Raw genomic sequence first — 18,934 nt, 5'->3', positions numbered from 1 at the left:
ACCCCCTTGTTGGAAGCAGATAGGCAGGGAGCCAAGGTCATAACACAGGCTCACTGAGAGTTAGAGGGTAAGTTTGAGCTTTTTACGACTAGGTGGGGTCAACAGAGGCTATAAAAGCTTTGGGTAACGCTCCACCATTTTGAGACTTGCTGTGACCCTCTTCTTGCATGTCTCCCCATCCGGATGGTTTGTGCTCTTAAAGTGTTGAATTGTATGGAATACAGGATTGTTGATTGAGCATTTATACACCGAGTATTGTCCTTCCTTCAGCCCATGCACAGTACTGGAATGTAAGCGTTTCAATGTGGATGCACAACTCTGTGAAAACGACTGAAAACCCTAGTGTGGACGCAGAGCGTTTTCAAATCTATCCGGGCTAGTGTGGACGTAGCCTAAAGATGAATAGCAGCCCTCTTTAAATACAGTCAAGAAGAAGGCATTTCCACAGTTGTTGTTCACACCCTTGAACCCTCAGAGAGAGAGTTTACAACCTTGTCTCCTCTTCCAGTGTCACATAGAGACTGCTCCTTGCCTCTTCACCCCATCCTCAAAGACCTGATTAACAAAAGACTTCACCACCTGTTGGATCCTCCCCCTCTGGGTGTCACCAACTTTCTCACGAAAGTTAACTCGCCTAACTTTGTGTAATAGAGTTAAAGCTAAACGCTTCTCCACATTTAGTATTTATTTATTTATTGTCATTGTCAAGAACAATGAAATTGCGTTTGGGGCTTCCATACAACCCCAAAAAAAGAAGAAAATAATAAATACCCCTTAAAACCCAAGTGTACATATTTAACCCAGTGTGACTCCAATGCAATAAGACAATCCTTAGCAATAATGTTCATAGAAATTCAGACAAAGACCTGAGAAACATGACAAAATACAACAATGCAACCCATTCAATATTATTGTACTGTGAGATATGATATCAGATATGATAGTTATCTATTTAAGAAAGGGGGGGGGGGGGCAGGAGGGGGAAGAGAATAAAGATATGATGCACCAATGCAGACCAGTTCATTGCTATTAAGAAGTTGGATATGGTTATTGTCCGTGAGAGGGGGGCAGAGAGTTCAGGAGCCTCACAGCCTGTGGATACAGGCTGTTGGCCAGTCTGGATGTTCTGGCCTGTATAGACCTGTACCTTCTCCCTGAGGGCAGCAGATGGAAAAGGTGGCGCGCAGGGTGATGTTGGTCCCGCAGGATACTGTGCACCCTCCTCAGACAGCGAGTGGGGAAGATATTTCTGATCTCTGGCAGACTTGTTCCAATAATTCTGCCAGCTTCTTTCACCACCCGCTGGAGTGCTTGCTGATCGGCCTTGGTGCAGCTGGGGAACCACACTAGAAATCCATACGTCAGAACGCTGCTGATGGCACAGTTGTAGAAGTTCAACATCAGAGATCTGGGAATGTGTGCGCTCCGCAGTCTCCTCAGGTAGTAGAGGCGCTGTTGGGCCTTCCGTACAACTGAGGTGATATGGTTGCCCCAGGACAGGTCCTCGGTCACAGTTACCCCCAAGAATTTAAAACTGCTCACCCTCTCCACCGCCTCACTGCCAATGAAGAGAGGCAGATGGTTGTTATGACCCCTCTTCCGGAAATCTACAATGATCTCCTTGGTCTTTTTGGTGTTTAAGACCAAGTTATTGTCGTGGCACCATGACTCTAGTTGTTGCACCTCTGTCCTATAGTTTGTCTCATCATTGTTGGATATAAGTCCGAGCACTGTAGTGTCATCTGCAAACTTAACAATGAGATTGGACGCGCAGGAGGAAATACAGTCATGGGTGAAGAGAGTGTATAGCAGAGGGCTCAGAACACACCCCTGAGGGGCACCGGTGTTGACCACAAGGGTGGAAGAGGTGTTCTTACCCACTCTGACACTCTGTCTACGGTTAGTGAGGAAGTCCACAATCCAGTTGCACAGAGAGGAGTTAAGTCCCAGTTGGTGGAGTTTGGGACGTAGTTTGTATGGCCGGATGGTATTAAAAGCCGAGCTGTAGTCTACAAAGAGGAGCCGTGCATAGGTATTCCTGTGTTCCAAGTGCTTCAGTAATGTGTGCAGCACTGTGGCGATCGCATCCTCGGTTGACCGGTTCTCCCTGTATGCAAACTGGTACGAGTCCAGGGATGGTGGAAAAGCAGCTCTGATGTGTTTAATGACCAGTCTCTCCAGGCATTTGGCGGGAATGGGGGTGAGTGCCACAGGTCTGAAATCGTTCAGACATGTGACATTTGACTGTTTTGGATGGGAACGATGGTTGCTGCTTTGAAACAGGATGGTACCAGTGAACAGGACAACGAGGTGTTATATATAGAGGTGAAGACGTCCGCCAGGTCCGCAGCACAGTCTTTTAGCACCCGGCCCAGCACTCCATCCGGCCCGGCCGCCTTCCTGGTGTTAATGCTCCGGAACACACGCCTCAGCTCATGAGTGCTCAGGACCGGAGCAGGGTCGGTTGAGGGGAGAGGGGACAGGACAGGGTCGGTGTTCTCCCTGTCAAAACGGGCATAAAAGAGATTTAGATCCTCAGCCAGAGTAGAACTGTCGGCTGAGGGTGATGGTGTTCTTCTTTTGTAGTCCGTGATAGCCCTGATGCCCTCCCAGACCTGCCTTGGGTTTGTGTTGTTCTCAAACCTGGCCTCGCTACGCCTCCTGTGCTGCTGCTTGGCAGTCTTGATGCCTCTTCTCAGGTTGGCCCTGGCAGCACTGTATGCCTCCTAGTCCCCGGATTTGAAAGCGTTGTTCCTTGTTCGAATAAGTTGTTGAACTCCGTGTGTCATCCAGGGTGGATTATTAGGGAACACACGGAATCGTTTCCAAGTTGTTACATTGTCCACACAGAAACAGATGTAGTCCAAGACAGTGGAGGTGTAACTATCCAATGCGACACGATTGTCAGTGTCCTGCACCTTGAATACATCCCAGTCTGTGCAGTGGAAACAGTCCTGAAGCATCGGAATAGCATCCTGCGGCCATGTTCTCACGGTTTTGGTTGTAATCCCAGTGCTCTTGATCTTTTGTGTGTATATTGGGTGTAGCAGAAGGGAGAGATGGTCTGACAGACCCAGGTGGGGATAAGCCTGGGCTCTGTACGCATTCGCCATGTTGGTGTACACCTGGTCCAACGTTCTATCTCCTCTGGTAGCACAATTCACATTACGGTGGAAATTGTGAAGTACAGATTTCAGGTCCGCGTGGTTAAAATCCCCAGCCGCAATAAAGACACTGTCCGGGTGTGCTACCAGGCTGTTATTGATGCTGCTGCTCAATTGTGCTAACGCTAGCTTAGCATTAGCATCTGGTGGAATGTAAACAGCGCAGATGTAAACGGCAGAAAATTCCCGAGGGAGATAGAATGGACGGCACTTTAACAACAACAGTTCTACCTCTGTACTGCACAGTTTTTCCGTTACCGTGACGTTCGTGCACCAAAGGTTGTTAATATAGATGCACAGCCCCCCGCCAGTCTTCTTACCCGAGTCCGCAGACCTGTCGGCTCGATAGGCGGTGCGGCCTGCTAGATCGATAGCCGCATCGGGAATGGCGCTGTCCAGCCAGGTTTCAGTGAAAATCATGCACGAACAGTTATTAAAAGTCCGTCGAGTGGCGATCTGCAGTCGTATTTCATCCAGTTTGTAACGGATTGAACGGGCGTTGGAGAGGAATATGATCGGGAGTGGTGGTTTAAACAGACTAGTCTTTAGCCGTGCCCACAGGCCTCCCCGCTTGCCTCTCTTCTGCCTCCGCTCGCAACGTCTCCTCCTGCGGCTTGCTGTTGCGGGTAGCCCCGGGGGTTGCTTAACGATCTCCGGGGGGATGAGATACTCGGATGTTAGTTGAAGATCTCCACGGCTTAGTTGTAGTAGATCATCTCTGTTGTATTGAAGTAACCCCAGACTGTGTGAAATAATACACAGTACCACCAAAAGTGCAAAAGTGTAGGAGCTCCGGGCCGCTGCGTCTGTGCGCGCCGCCATCTTGGTTGCAGTGATCAGAAACGCTTCTCCACATGTGAACCTTGAAGTGACCCAAAAGTGATATTACTAAAACATGTGACAAATGTGAAATTTCCAGCACATTCCCACTCTTTGGATTACTCTGCTAATCACATCAATAACAGACATTTCTTTTCTGACATTCTGTATATCACATCAACACCATTGTACACTCAAAGAGGTTTCACTATGTGCAATCCTCACTTCACTATTCTCCTCTCCACCCTTTTGTTCATCTCCAATCGTCATCATAGCCTAACCTTCCATATGCAAAAGATAACAATAATGATAAAAAGAAAAAACTTCCAAAAATATCAAATTACACATGGAAACATGATGTTCATTCATGAGAAACTGTGGCTAAGATAACTGGTGTACTAGAGAAACGGTCTAGCTGTCATACAAAATGTGCACAAGTAATTTGTCAGTCATTTTTAATCAGGATCACGACTCCCTGTATTTGTGATGTGTGGAGAATCATGTAAATGCATATCATTTGTAAAATGACTAGAAAAGTCACACCAGTGACCACCAGAACTTAAAAACACACTGAACCTTTCAGGCAAGACCAGCCTGACTGTTTAATCAGGTGTTATCCACATTCCATCGCTGATCCCTCTCTGCACGTTACTCAGTTGGAGCTTGGCACTCTCTCGTTGGAGGAGGGCGCTCTTTCACCCCTCACTCTGTTCCAACGCAGCTTTAGGTTGAAAGGGCAAAGTACATAGACCCTTGTTGTCTTCCTCAACATCAACACAGAAATCCTTTCGACCTTTGGATTATTATTGTGGTTCTGAAAACTTCTTGTGACAACTGCTAGGAACTCAAGTGGCACAACCTTCCACCTTAACCTCTGTCTGGGCTCTCAGCTGTGACTGGAATGGTCCCTGCTTCTCACTGGTTCTTTCATGACTTCTCATCCAGTCTCAGTCTGGTGTTTCCACCTTGGGATGACTTCTTGCTGTAACACTCTCTGGTGTTAAAGGTCCTTGCCATGCATCAATTTAACTTAATTAGCAGAACAAGAAAACGGACAAAGCTAAGTCTCTTAAATAATTTCAGGATTTCTCCTCTGGAGCAGCCTCGCTCCGGGCCTGTAAACCTGTGTTAGAAATGGAAAAGAAAGAAAATATGTCTGTGAAGGTCATCGTGGTCTAAGGAGCTTGGAAAGAAAAGCGTCTGGACTTCTTTGAGTTGCTTGAAGACGTTTCACCTCAAGAAAGAAAGAAAAGAAAATGAAGTTAGTGTGTTTTTCATGTTGACTCTGTGTAACTCCTGGTTCCTCCATCCACACTATAGTATAATCAAAGACCACTGATCAATGGCCATGAAAATTTGCATATTAATGATCAAGGAACTGACCTCACAGCCCATTTTTCACTCAGTGGTGCTGGTTTCAGTCATTGTGGAAATGTCCTGTTTATAAGGTTGGGGAAACCTGCAGTCAGCTGAGACTGAAGAAGTCACTTGGATGAGTGACGCTATGACCAGATGAACAGATTCAAATTTTGGGGATAAAGTCAACACAGCTTGATACCTTTTGTTTGTGTATTCAATTGTGTCTGTATTTCAATTATTTCAAGTTATATTATCTCTCATTACAGTGTGTGTGTGTGTGTGTGTGTGTGTGTGTGTGTGTGTGTGTGTGTGTGTGTGTGTGTGTGTGTGTGTGTGTGTCCTCAGTGAACTGTATCAGTCTCTGCAGTATCTTCCAGCTGCAGCAGTCACTTCAGTTTCTGTTCAGTCTGACTGAGGGAGGTTTTTGTACGACTGTTTTTCACTGTGTGAACACCCACTGACTGTTAATGTTATGGAGACTCTGACAGTAATAAACTGCTGCATCTTCAGCCTGGACTCCACTGATGGTCAGAGTGAAGTCAGAGTTTGATCCACTGCCTGTAAAACGAGCTGGAATCCCTGATTGTCGAGTGCTAGCATAGTAAATGAGCAGTTTAGGAACTCCTCCATCTTTCTGTTGGTACCAGGCTAAATGGTTGTTGCCATGAACATTCTGACTGGTCGTACACTTGATGCTCACAGTTCCTCCCACAGCAGAGCTCACTGCTCCAGGCTGAGTCACTGTGATCTGTCCTCTGGACTCTGAGGACACAGAGACAAAAACATAAAGCAGCTTCATGGTTTTGTGGGCTTCATTTCAGAGGGACAGATGTTGATAGAGGAGAGGAGTTTGATTCTCTGGACTTTACCTGTGAAGCAGCAGCAGAGGAGAGTCCAGATGAGGACGCAGATCAAAGTCATGTTTTTGATGAGGAGGATTTCTGTGGCTTCTGTTGTGATGAAGGACAGCTGTCAGTCATCCAGTGTTCAACTCTCAGGACTATAAACTCTCCCAGAGCACTGGAGCATGGTGCTGCTGATGCAAAGTGCCTCTCTATGGAAATCATGGAAATGCCCTTGTCCATTATAAAAGGTTTACTCTGTGTTCAAGAATCAGTGATTTGGTATTCCTGTCTGCTGTAATTACATTTTTTTTCCTCTTTCTCTTTTTAATTAATCCATTGAGTTATTCATAAACTCAACAATTTGTGTTTTGTTGATTATTTTTAAAAGCATTTTTTTAAAGTTTTACATTGTGCATCTTATGCTGAGCAAGCTTTGGTTGTGAGGATTGGGCAGGCTATTCTGTGACGTACTTAAAATCTGGTAATACAGTTGGTAAATATTTGCACGAAGAAAAGTCATCATTTCTTCATCGTGCTCTGTACTACACTATAAAGATTACAGCATAAAAACATAAGCAGCACATCATCAGAACTTATACTGAATCTTTGCACCAGACCATGTGTGTTACTCATGGCCATTGATCAGTGGCTGTTGATTAATGGTCATGAGAATTTGCATATTAATGATCAAGGAACTGACCTCCCAGCCCATTGTTCCTTCAGTGGGCTGGTTTCAGTCATTATGCAAATGTACTGTTTCTAAGGTTGGAGAAACCTGCAGTCAGCTGAGACTGAAGAAGTCACCTGGATGAGTGACGAAACGTTTCTCCCCCTGAAAACATTACGTCCAACACTACTTTGTGGGTTTTACTTACCTGGATGATTGAGCGTGCATCAAGACACCATGTGCGTTAGTGCCTAATTATGAATAATATTACTCAGATATTGATCAGTGACAAACAACAAAAGGCTACAGTTTCAAATATTTTAGACTCTCTGACTGGTGAGAGTAAAATGCTGAATTTGATTGCTCAAGCAGAGTAGAAAAGTGTTATATAAGAAGCAGTCCATGTACCATTTACCATTGCTTCCTCTTCAGCCCGGACTCCACTGACAGTCAGAGTGAAGTCAGAGTTTGATGTAAAACGAGCTGGAATCCCTGATGTTTTAGTGCTAGTGTAACAAATGGAAAGTTTAGGAGGATATTCAATCCCTCTGTTGAGGCTAGGCTAAACAGTCTGATAATTAGACCTTATGACTGGTCCATTTGATGATGACAGTGTCCCCCAGAGCAGAGCTCACTGCTCCAGACTGAGTCGTGGTGACCAGGACTCTGGTGCTACTAATGTACAGACACTCTCTATGGAAATGCTCTGAATCCAACTGGGACTTGAAATAATTTGTGTCTTTATCAGTAGATCAATCATTTTTACAGTATTAAGGGAAAATGTTTTAAAACCTCTGGCATTTATACTAACTCAGTTCAGGCGTTTATTATGTTGTTACATGGTTGACAAAACAATCAGATTATTTGACTATTTATTGCAAATATGTGTAAATGTATTTTTAATATAGCTCCCGTATTAAGAAAGTGAATAACATTACTAATCTTTCTTGTAACCATGTAACCAATAACCATGAATAAAGTCCGTAAAATCTTTATAAATGTACCTGCACTGAAAAAAACTACTCAGGAGGTTTTCACTAATTCAGTAATTGCCAGTACGAGAGGTCAAGGGAGCCACCAGGCTGAACAAGGAGTCCTGTCTGGCTTGGTTAGCCCATGGGACTCCAGAGGCAGCTGATAGGTACCAACAGGCCAAGCAGAATGCAGCTCAAGTAGTGGCTGAAGCAAAAACTCCGGTGTTGGAGGAGTTCACAGGGCCATGGAAAAAGATTCTGGCAAAGATATACACTGTATATGTGTATACAAAGTATACACAGCTATACCCAAAATGTGTGTCCATTTTTGTGTTAATCATTTAATTTAATTAATAATTTATTTTTTTTTGTTATTTTCCGTGACTATGAGGACTCAAAATGATTTTGGAAACATGACTAATTTCTGTAGTATATTATATTGTGACATGGACTGTACAGAAGGACAGAAAAACTGGGCGACACCACAGGTGGAACTATTGATTTCAAGGTGCGCCACAGTTGCTTTGGTGAGGTGGACTTCCACCCTACTCAGATGCAATCTGGAAGGCAAACCAAGTGCACTGTGTCTTCATTGCTCTTGAACTTTACCTGTATTTCAAGGGATTTCATCTTTGTTTTTGTGGCAACATTCCTGGGGCACGTAACACTATACTCTCTGCTCACATTTAACCAAGTGCCACAAAACTCATTCGACAGCACTTCAGCGTGCAAATGGATAATGGCCCAAAGAAAACTGACAACCCAAGACTTTCTCAGGCAAAGAAATAGGATATCCTTGAATGGTCGAGTCACCTTATTTCACCTCACCAGAGCATGCTTTCCTGTTATTAAATACTAAAGTGAATGCAGACAGACACACAAGCAAGCAGAAACTGAATCTGGCTTCAGTAAAGCCCTATTAGAACATCCCAAGGGAAGAAAAACTCCATTTTCTCCATTGGTTCTCCGTTGATTCTAGCCTTTAGGCAGTCATTGTCTACAAAGGATTTAGATCCAAGTATTGAAAATAAATATTCTATTCACAAATATCTTTGTTCAATTACATGTGTACCTCTGAAAATGAGGGAAAATGTCTAAATATGGCTGTGATTCCTAAACCGCTGATACAAAATTAAACCGTTTTTCTGTCTTGAATATATTTATATGCTAATGGGACAAATAAGTAGCCATGAACATTGTATTTTGATTGTTATACATCAGAAAATTGTGAAGCTTTCATTTTGACATCTGGATAGACAGGGAAGCCTTTATTTTGACATGTGCATAGACAGAATTAAAACCCAATTCTTTGATCCCCATGATAGAACAGAGAAAACCCGACTCAGAGTGGTCAAAACATTTATATTTCTTTATTCAATCATCTTCCGGAAGAGAGAGCCCTGCACAGCCCCAAAAGCCAGTTGCAGAAACTCTAAATTAGAATTTAAAAATGTGTCTCATGTAGGTGTTATTTTGGTCCTTTACACTTTACACTAGTTCCTCTTTTTGTCTGGGTTCCTGTTTTTATTTATATGCTTGTATAGCTCTACACTAACTTCCTGCTAACAGTCTGGCTGAGCCCTGAGTTCATGATTCAAAAGTGGCCTTGCTTTACAAGCTTTTATTACTAACATACATAAAACAATATAATGAGAAAATAAGCACTAAGAATATATTAATTACATGACAACAGGAAGCAGGAAGTGCAGAGAACAGTGGCAAAAGCAAGGCTACACCTTTGAAGTCATTTGTGTTGAATCCAGAACACTCTTTCAGAGGAGTCCTTCAGAAAGCAATGGTTGTAAGTTCTGTCAGTTCTTTCTAATATTAGGCAATTAATGATGGTGTTTTTGTGACATTATTTTGTACCTTCTTTGAAGTGTAGTAGTTATAGGTCGTAGCCTCTGAGCTATTGATACAAATGTACGCTCACCCACTAACTGCTTATTTATTGCTGTATTAATATCAGATTAATATCAGATTGTACAGGGCTTTGGACAGAGGCGACTGAGGTCCTTCAACATCTGCCAGAAAATGCTGAGGATTTTCTATGAGTCTGTGGTGGCCAGTGCGATCCTCTATGCTGTTGCATGCTGGGGGAGCAGGCTGAGGGTCGCAGATGCCAACAGACTTAATAAACTGATCCGTAAGGCCAGCAATGTTGTGGGGATGGAGCTGGACTCCCTCAAGGTGGTGTCGGAGAGGCGGATGCTGTCCAAGATAAAGACAATGTTGGATAACACCTCCCACCCACTCCATGACATGTTGGTCAGTCACAGGAGCTCGTTCAGTGAGAGACTGAGATTACCGAAAAGCACCACTGAACGACACAGGAAATCATTCCTGCCTGTGGCCATCTCCCTGTACAACGCATCCACTTAACACACTGTTTGCTGCTACAGCTACACATGTTTCTTTTCCAACTATTTATTTATAAGTGACTTATGTATGTATTGTTGAATTCTCCCAATTCTTTGAATCTTTGGGCTGAAGGAAGGACAATACTCGGTGTATAAATGCTCAATCAACAATCATTTATTTCCATACAATTCAACAGTCAGAGCATTACAACGTCCGGACGGGAGAGATGCTACCAGAGGGTCAGGCACATGTCTCAAAATGGTGACGGGTTGCTCAGCTTTTTATAGTCTCTAGTGGCCCCCAGCTAGTCGTAAAAGCCAAAACATCACATTTTTTCTCTGTTACAGCGCCTAAGTTATGACCTCGGCAGTTGTTTCTCTGCTTTCTGTAAGGTGGGGGTGTGGAATGTGGTCTATCTATCTCCCCTGTCTTAGACACAGAGTCTCCTGCTTACAACCTTCTCTTCATGATTCAACAGTTAAGCATGTCAAGAAAACAGTGTAACACATTCCCAGCAGATCAAGGATACAGAGTGATGCACATTTATCTAATGAACTAATATGTGAATATGTTCTGTTAACTCAAAAGTATAATGAGAACTAAACTACATACAGCTCACACACTCTATATTAAAGGGTATAATGTGATCTACAGCAGTATTCTAATTCAACTACTTTGATTACATATATAAGGTAACATATAATAACAGAATAATCTAATAGTATGTATGTATATATATGTATATATTGTACTATTCTTAGTTAGCGTATTGTCTGTCTTGTCTTAATGTTGGTTTAAAATGGAGCACTGTAACAAAAAATAATTTCCCCCAGGGATCAATAAAGTATTCTGATTCTGATTCTGATTCTTTGAAGCGTGATGTCACAGGAGGGGGCGTGGCCAGGATTTTAGGTCAAGGTGCCATTTTAGCAGGCCAAACAAAGGGCGAAAGCACATGGATAATGTCAGCCATGGTTCATACTTGTCGGTTGTAATGTTAGATCGAACAATCGTGGCTCAAGAGTTAGGAGTTCGCCTTGTAATCGGAAGGTTGCCGGTTCGTGCCCCGGCTCGGACAGTCTCGGTCGTTGTGTCCTTGGGCAAGACACTTCACCCGTTGCCTACTGGTGGTGGTCAGAGGGCCCGGTGGCGCCAGTGTTCGGCAGCCTCGCCTCTGTCAGTGCGCCCCAGGGTGGCTGTGGCTACAATGTAGCTGCCATCACCAGTGTGTGACTGTGTGTGTGAATGGGTGGATGACTGGATATGTAAAGCGCTTTGGGGTCCTTAGGGACTAGTAAAGCGCTATATAAATACAGGCCATTTACCATTTATGGGGCGATCGTGGCTCAAGAGTTGGGAGTTCGCCTTGTAATCAGAAGGTTGCCGGTTCGAGCCCCGGCTTGGACAGTCTTGGTCGTTGTGTCCTTGGGCAAGACACTTCACCCGTTGCCTACTGGTGGTGGTCAGAGGGCCCGGTGGCGCCAGTGTCCGGCAGCCTCGCCTCTGTCAGTGCGCCCCAGGGTGGCTGTGGCTACATTGTAGCTTGCCATCACCAGTGTGTGAATGTGTGTGTGAATGGGTGGATGACAGGTTGTGTAAAGCGCTTTGGGGTCCTTAGGGACTAGAAAAGCGCTATACAAATACAGGCCATTTACCATTTACCAATCTGGAAAATTGTCTCTCTTTTTATCGTTTCCCCTCCTGGAAGCAAAATGAGGGAGCTCATGTAGCGGCTATTACCAAACGAAGACGTCAGGCCTGGATGGCGGCGGTGAGACGAGATGATGTTGAGTTCTCTACCATCCCCAGATTTCTGTTGGTGTGCTCCCAACATTTTTATTCCGGTAAGTTCTAAACAAATTCATATTGCTCTCAATAGGCTTTTAGTTTTATTTTCAATGCACTGAGGTCATAGAAAAATAGAACAAACATCCTAGTGTGTGAAGTACGTTCTGTTTATGGAGTACCTTATTATTTGGCATTATTGCAGGTAAACCAGCCTATGAAACAAATCCAGACTTGATATAAAAACGGGGTCAGCATAATGTTAGACTTTAAGTGACACACAGTATGTTAAGGAGATTCTGCAGTTCATTTATGAATGTATAATCTCAAGCTGACTTATCTTTGTCTGAACGACAACATACTCACAACATGGAGGCTTAAAAATGGCCAAATCTTGTCCCCAACCATTTGTGAATTGGATGTGCGCCTTCAGGGATTTATAATTCCAAAAATGATTTGCCGTGTATGCACTGACTCCACAGACAAGGTACGAGAAGGTATCAGGGCACGACAATGGTGGTAGGTCTTCAGGGTTTGTACTCCACTGCCGTATTTCATATGGGTCCTCATTACCACGCACGCTATTTTTTCCAAGTACAGTCCTTTGTCTTTTGAGCTGATTTTAAGCATGGTTCAAATAATCGTCCTTCCAACACAGTGCGTTTGTTTTGATTCATGGCTTGCTAAAATGGTGCAGTGCTCCCACAATGCATTGCAGCGTTACGTCAACTCCAAAGCCCTATATCTACAGGATACTTATTTTGTAGTCTCCTATGTTAGTGCCTAACTATACTTACCTGCTGATTAAATGATTATCCAATAAGACTTTTTTATGTGTTTTTTCTAGTTTCACTCCAGTTCAACTTGATTGCTATGTACGAAGCAATGACTGTAGAAAACATGGACGACGCGACAGCTCCACAAAAATGAAGCCAAAATGTCTCTATCGCCCCCTGGTGTCTGGCCGCAGTATAGGTCATAAACCCCGCCTGTCATGATCCTGGGTCTTTTGACCCAGCGTTTTAAGTTTTGAGTTTATTTTGTTCATTAGGCTGTCTAAGTTCATTTGTTTATTAGATTCCTCTTGTGTATCCAACCCCTGTTAAGTCTCCCTTGTTCTACATGTGCTTCACGTCTGTGTTTCTTATGTTGTCATGTTTGCGTTTCATTATGTTTCCCATTTTATTTTGAAAGAGGTCCTGTGTCCCTGCATTTTGTTTTACTCTTCCCCTGTGGCGTTGTTATGTTCATGTTGTGTCTACTGTGCCTTTCTGTTCCATGTTTCAGGTCCCTATGTTCGGTCTCCCCAGTCTGTTAAGTTTACATGTCTTGAGTCCCGTCAGTGTGTTTCCTGTTTTACTTTCACAGTCTGTCCTATGTTAATGTTTCTAGTTTTGCATCCCTTGTCTCGTCCTGCCTAATTACTCCCAGCTGTGCTCTCCTCCTGTGGCTCATCCCCCCTCGTTATCCCTCAGTGTATTTAAGCCCCATGTTTCTCTTTGTCAGTGTTGCGTCCTCCCTCATAGCTGTGTGATTTTTCCCTGTGGCTCCTTGTGCTTTAGTTTTCCCAGTTTAGTTTTGTATTGTTTTTCGTGTCCCACTCCACGCCAGCAATAAAGCTGTGTTTTTTGAGTTTGCGTTTGGGTCCTACTCTTGCCTGCACACAGCCGTATTGTGACACCGCCTCCTCCATGGGACTGGGGTCAGACTAAATTAATTGTCCTCAGATAAATTTTTTCCAAAGATTTTTTCCTTTGTTATCAATAGTTCCCATCACGCTGATTTATGTCCAAGAGGTCTCCTCTCCCATAAGTTTGATTCAAATTCCTACCACAGTGATGTTAAACTGGGGTGCAACATCATCATAACAGCTTTGACTGGCAGCTGCAGTCACGGAGAAACTTGCGTATCTCTGTTCGGGAATAGCAGATAGATCGTAAGCTCTGAGAGGAGGACCAGCGTTTACGTTACAAAACGACAACCGACTGTTTTAACCTGACACACTGAGGTGTTCTTCAGTAAACTGAACTACCCAACAGAAGGACCCGAGGCCCCGCCGTTCTTTTTCGGTAAGTTAAATGTGTTTGTAACCTAATCCGTAACTAACGTCCTTAGCTAGGTCATGAAACTTAGCTAGTTAAATCAAATCAAATCAAATCAAATCACTTGTATTGTCACATCACATGTGCAGGTACATTGGTACACCACATTGGTAGTTAAGATGAGCACTCGACTGTCGGAGAAACTTGTTTTGTAAAGTTCGTTTAGCTACACCTGCATGCACTCAATGAATATATTTCTAATTTAAATTTTAAAGAATTCAGACCAACTCTGCACTCCAACATGATGTCTTTATTTTACACTGGTAAAATAAAACACAGGCTGAAAGAACCATTAAGGAGATCTGCATTTTGGCAAAAGCTTAAAAAGAAGTTTTAAAGTTATACAGGTTATTTTTATGTTTGTCCAAAGTTACATGAATGTGTGTGGTAGGTTGTTGGTGGTGTTGCTCACCTGTACCAGACAGACTGGTTCATGAAGCTATGCTGGGACCTGGTTGCCACAGAAACAGTCTCACCAGACTACAAAGCAAGTCTAAAGAAGAAAGAGTCTTTAGTGTCTCTAATGAGCTGTTTGTTCTGAGGAGAACTCAGAACTGCTGCGCTGCTGTGCTGACCAGCTAGCAGGTGTGTTCACTTACATCTTCAACGAGTCCCTGGCGAAGTCTGTGGTCCCCACATGCTTCAAAAGATCCACCATCATCCCTGTGCCGAAGAACAGCAAACCCTCATCCCTGAACGATTACCGGCCAGTTGCACTGACCTCGGTAGTAATGAAGGTGTTTGAGAGGCTGCTGAAGAACATCATCTCCTCCTCCATCCCAGACACCACAGATCTGCTGCAGTTCGCCTACCGATCCAACAGATCCACAGAGGATGCCATCGCTCACGTCCTGCACACCACCCTCAGCCACGTGGACAAGAAACAGGGTAACTATGTGCGAATGCTGTTTGTTGATTACAGTTCAGCGTTTAACACAATAGTGCCCTGCAGACTGTTCACAAAGCTCAGGGATCTGGGACTTAACAGCCGTCTGTGTGCATGGGTGTTGGACTTCCTCACTGGCAGAACTCAGGTGGTGAGGGTGGGCAGGTGCTTCTCCAACAGCATCACCATCAACACAGGAGCTCTTCAGGGATGTGTCCTCTCGCCACTGCTCTACTCCCTCTACACTTCAGACTGTGTGGCCACCCATGGCTCCAACACCATTGTGAAGTTTGCTGACGACACAGTGGTGTTGGGTGCCATCTCCAACAACGATGAGGCGGCCTACATGGATGAAGTGAAGAATCTGGCATCGTGGTGCCAGGACAACCACCTCCAGCTGAACGTCGGCAAGACCAAGGAGCTGGTGGTGGACTTCAGAAGGAGTCAGCACAGAGACTACAAGCCCATTATCATCAATGGAGCTCCAGTGGAGAGGGTGCAGTCCTTCAAGTATCTTGGTGTCCACATCTCCTCAGACCTGACATGGGCTGCCCACATTCAGGTCCAGACCAAAAAGGCTAGGCAGCGCCTGTATCACCTACGACAACTGAGGAAGTTCAGGGTCTCTCCAAAGATCCTCAGGATTTTCTATACAGGTGCTGTGGAGAGCATCCTCACACAGAACATGACATCGTGGTTTGGGAACAGCTGTGTGAAGGACCAAAAAGCTCTCCAGAGAGTGATCCGTACAGAAGAACGCTGCTGCAGGATTGCTCTCCCCCCGCTTCAGGACACCTACACCAGGAGATGCCGGACTAGAGCAGCGCAGATACTGAAGGACCCATCCCATCCTGGCAACAAACTGTTCCAACTTCTGCAATCTGGTAGAAGGTTCTGCATCATCCGGGCAAGGCCAGAGAGACTCAAGAGGAGCTTCTATCCTCAAGCCGTCCGGGCCCTAAACAAACACACACACACCCGCCCTCTCACATCATCTATAATTGACTGAGACAGGACTCTCTTCCAGACACTCTAAACCAAGGCACAATGTACATTCCAAATTCCTTTAATTTTAAATATGTTTATATCGTCTATCCTGTAAAATAGTCAGATGTCTATTCATATTAATGTACAGAATTCACCTGCTTGCTGCTACTACTGCACATTCACCCAGTGTATATACTATATATATATATATATACATAATGTTCTTCCTCTACACCCCCCCATTTTTGCACATGTCGAGGAGCGTGTCAGGCTACATTTCACCGTGTGTTATACTTGTATAACTATGCATGTGACAAATAAAGAACCTTGAACCTTGGAACTTGAACCTTGACAGGAGAGTCAACGAATGCAAGGAGTGATTAGAAAGAATCTGAAGTACAAAGTTTCAATAACAGCTTTTTCACTCATGTTCATGTTTGATGATATGTTTACAGTAAAATCTTAAATTCACAGGTGTGTTGTTTTTCACCCTCGCTGATAATAAACATTTTCAGATTTTTGTTGCTTGTTATAGATGTTGTGGCTTTGCTCCACTGCTAAGGTCAAAGGTCATGACTAAGATTGACCTTGGTTTCTGTTACTGGGCCACCTTTGTTCTTTAGTTAATTAAGCACAAATTTGTGCTGAATGTCGCTGAGAGAAAATCTGTGTGTGTGTGTGTGTGTGTGTGTGTGTGTGTGTGTGTGTGTGTGTGTGTGTGTGTGTGTGTGTGTCCTCAGTGAACTGTATCAGTCTCTGCAGTATCTTCCAGCTGCAGCAGTCACTTCAGTTTCTGTTCAGTCTGACTGAGGGAGGTTTTTGTACAACTGTTTTTCACTGTGTGAACACATACTGACTGTTAGGATAGTGAAGACTCTGACAGTAATAAACTGCTGCATCTTCAGCCTGGACTCCACTGATGGTCAGAGTGAAGTCAGAGTTTGATCCACTGCCTGTAAAACGAGCTGGAATCCCTGATTGTCGAGTGCTAGCATAGTAAATGAGCAGTTTGGGAACTCCTCCATCTTTCTGTTGGTACCAGGCTAAATGATGGTAGTTGTTCCAAACATAAACATTCTGACTGGTCGTACACTTGATGCTCACAGATGCTCCCACAGCAGAGCTCACTGCTCCAGGCTGAGTCACTGTGATCTGTCCTCTGGACTCTGAGGACACAGAGACAAAAACATAAAGCAGCTTCATGGTTTTGTGGGCTTCATTTCAGAGGGACAGATGTTGATAGAGGAGAGGAGTTTGATTCTCTGGACTTTACCTGTGAAGCAGCAGCAGAGGAGAGTCCAGATGAGGACGCAGATCAAAGTCATGTTTTTGATGAGGAGGATTTCTGTGGCTTCTGTTGTGATGAAGGACAGCTGTCAGTCATCCAGTGTTCAACTCTCAGGACTATAAACTCTCCCAGAGCACTGGAGCATGGTGCTGCTGATGCAAAGTGCCTCTCTATGGAAATCATCTGACTGACTCCAGCAGAGACTTGGATCAATGTGATGTGTCTAAAAAGAGTTGTCATGGCATATTTGGCATGTGACTCACATGAACCCTTCATGATTTATAGACAGATGAGAAATTTTGTCAAAATTTACTCGTGCAGTGAGGAGATGTGAAGGCTTTTCTCCTGCAGGGGCATTTTGCTGAAATGATTCAAGACCACTTGTCATTGTCCTGGCTCATTCGACCAAGCGGTTTGCGTTTCCTGTGTTTTTGTCATTTTTTTGTATTATGTTCAGTCTACTTGTTTATGTTAAGGATCATTCTTTAATGCCTGCATTGTTCTGTTTAGATTTGGTTATTAGATTTCCCCTTGTGTCGTTGCCCTTTGTGTCTCCCTCTGTGTGTCTGTGTTTATATTGTGGTGTGAGTTCTTGTTGTTTCTCCTCCGTGTGTTTCATTCCGTCATGTTTATCTATGTTTCCCAGCCCGTCGTGTCTGCTCTCTCCCTCGTGTTCCCTCACTCCCTTTCGTCTGCCTCTTCTCCGCTCCCGCATCATGTTTCCTGTTTTATTGTGAAGGTCTTGTGTTTCCATGGTCGTTTTGTCTCGTTGTGGTTATTCGTGTTAGCTGGGTTCCTCGTGTGTTCTCGTTATCCCTCTGTGTATTTAGGTCAGCGTCTCCCTCAGTCCTGTGTTGCGTCCTCCCTCATGGCTGTGTTTCCCTGTGTGCCTCTTTGTGTTTGTAGTTTATACTTCCCCCAGTCTAGTTTTGTTTTGTATTTCCATTCAGCAAATAAAGCTGGTTTTTGATTTTACGTCCTGTTTCTGGGAGTCTGCATTTGAGTCTTTTCCTGCCTGCCTGCTCAGCCGTTTCATGACACCACTTGTTCTTTGACATAAATCATATAAAGTGTCCTTCAAGTCCTTCAGACTTTAAGACAGTTGAACATCTGTGGGTGAATTTGGATCGATGTGTTAGAGTTAGAAGAGTCCAAATTTGGTAAATATAGCTTGAGAGAAACAACGACACATGGCATATTAGACTCTGTCATTATTTATTCACCAAAGACTAATGAACTCACGACTCTTCAGTTTAATTTGAAACACAGCATGGAATAATTTACTTGATAGAAATGTGAAATATTCGACCCATAACAGAGACATTTTATTTTTCCGCGGGCACTCCACTGTGTGCGACTCAGGCAGCTTACCAGTTGTTGTTGTTGTTTGCCAGTTTTTCTTGTGGATGAGTGTTGTGTTATGTCAGGCGGTTTACTGATAATCAGCTTATTTGTGGTCTTTTATCTCCTTTTGCTTTGAACACACTCAAGTCACGACTGACATGTAACATGTTCAAGTGGCTTTATTGTCATTTCAGCCATATACAGTGGTGCAGTACACAGTGAAATGAGACAGCGTTCCTCCAAGACCCTGGTGCTACATATAACAGTAAATCAACATAGGACTATAATAAAGTGCAAGTATACAAGAACTACAAAAACAGAACAGAGTGATACAGACACAAGACAGTGCAACA

The sequence above is a fragment of the Astatotilapia calliptera genome, chromosome 22 (assembly GCF_964374335.1).
Source record: "Astatotilapia calliptera chromosome 22, fAstCal68.1, whole genome shotgun sequence".
NCBI classification, from domain to species: domain Eukaryota; kingdom Metazoa; phylum Chordata; class Actinopteri; order Cichliformes; family Cichlidae; genus Astatotilapia; species Astatotilapia calliptera.
This window is presented reverse-complemented; position numbering follows the sequence as displayed.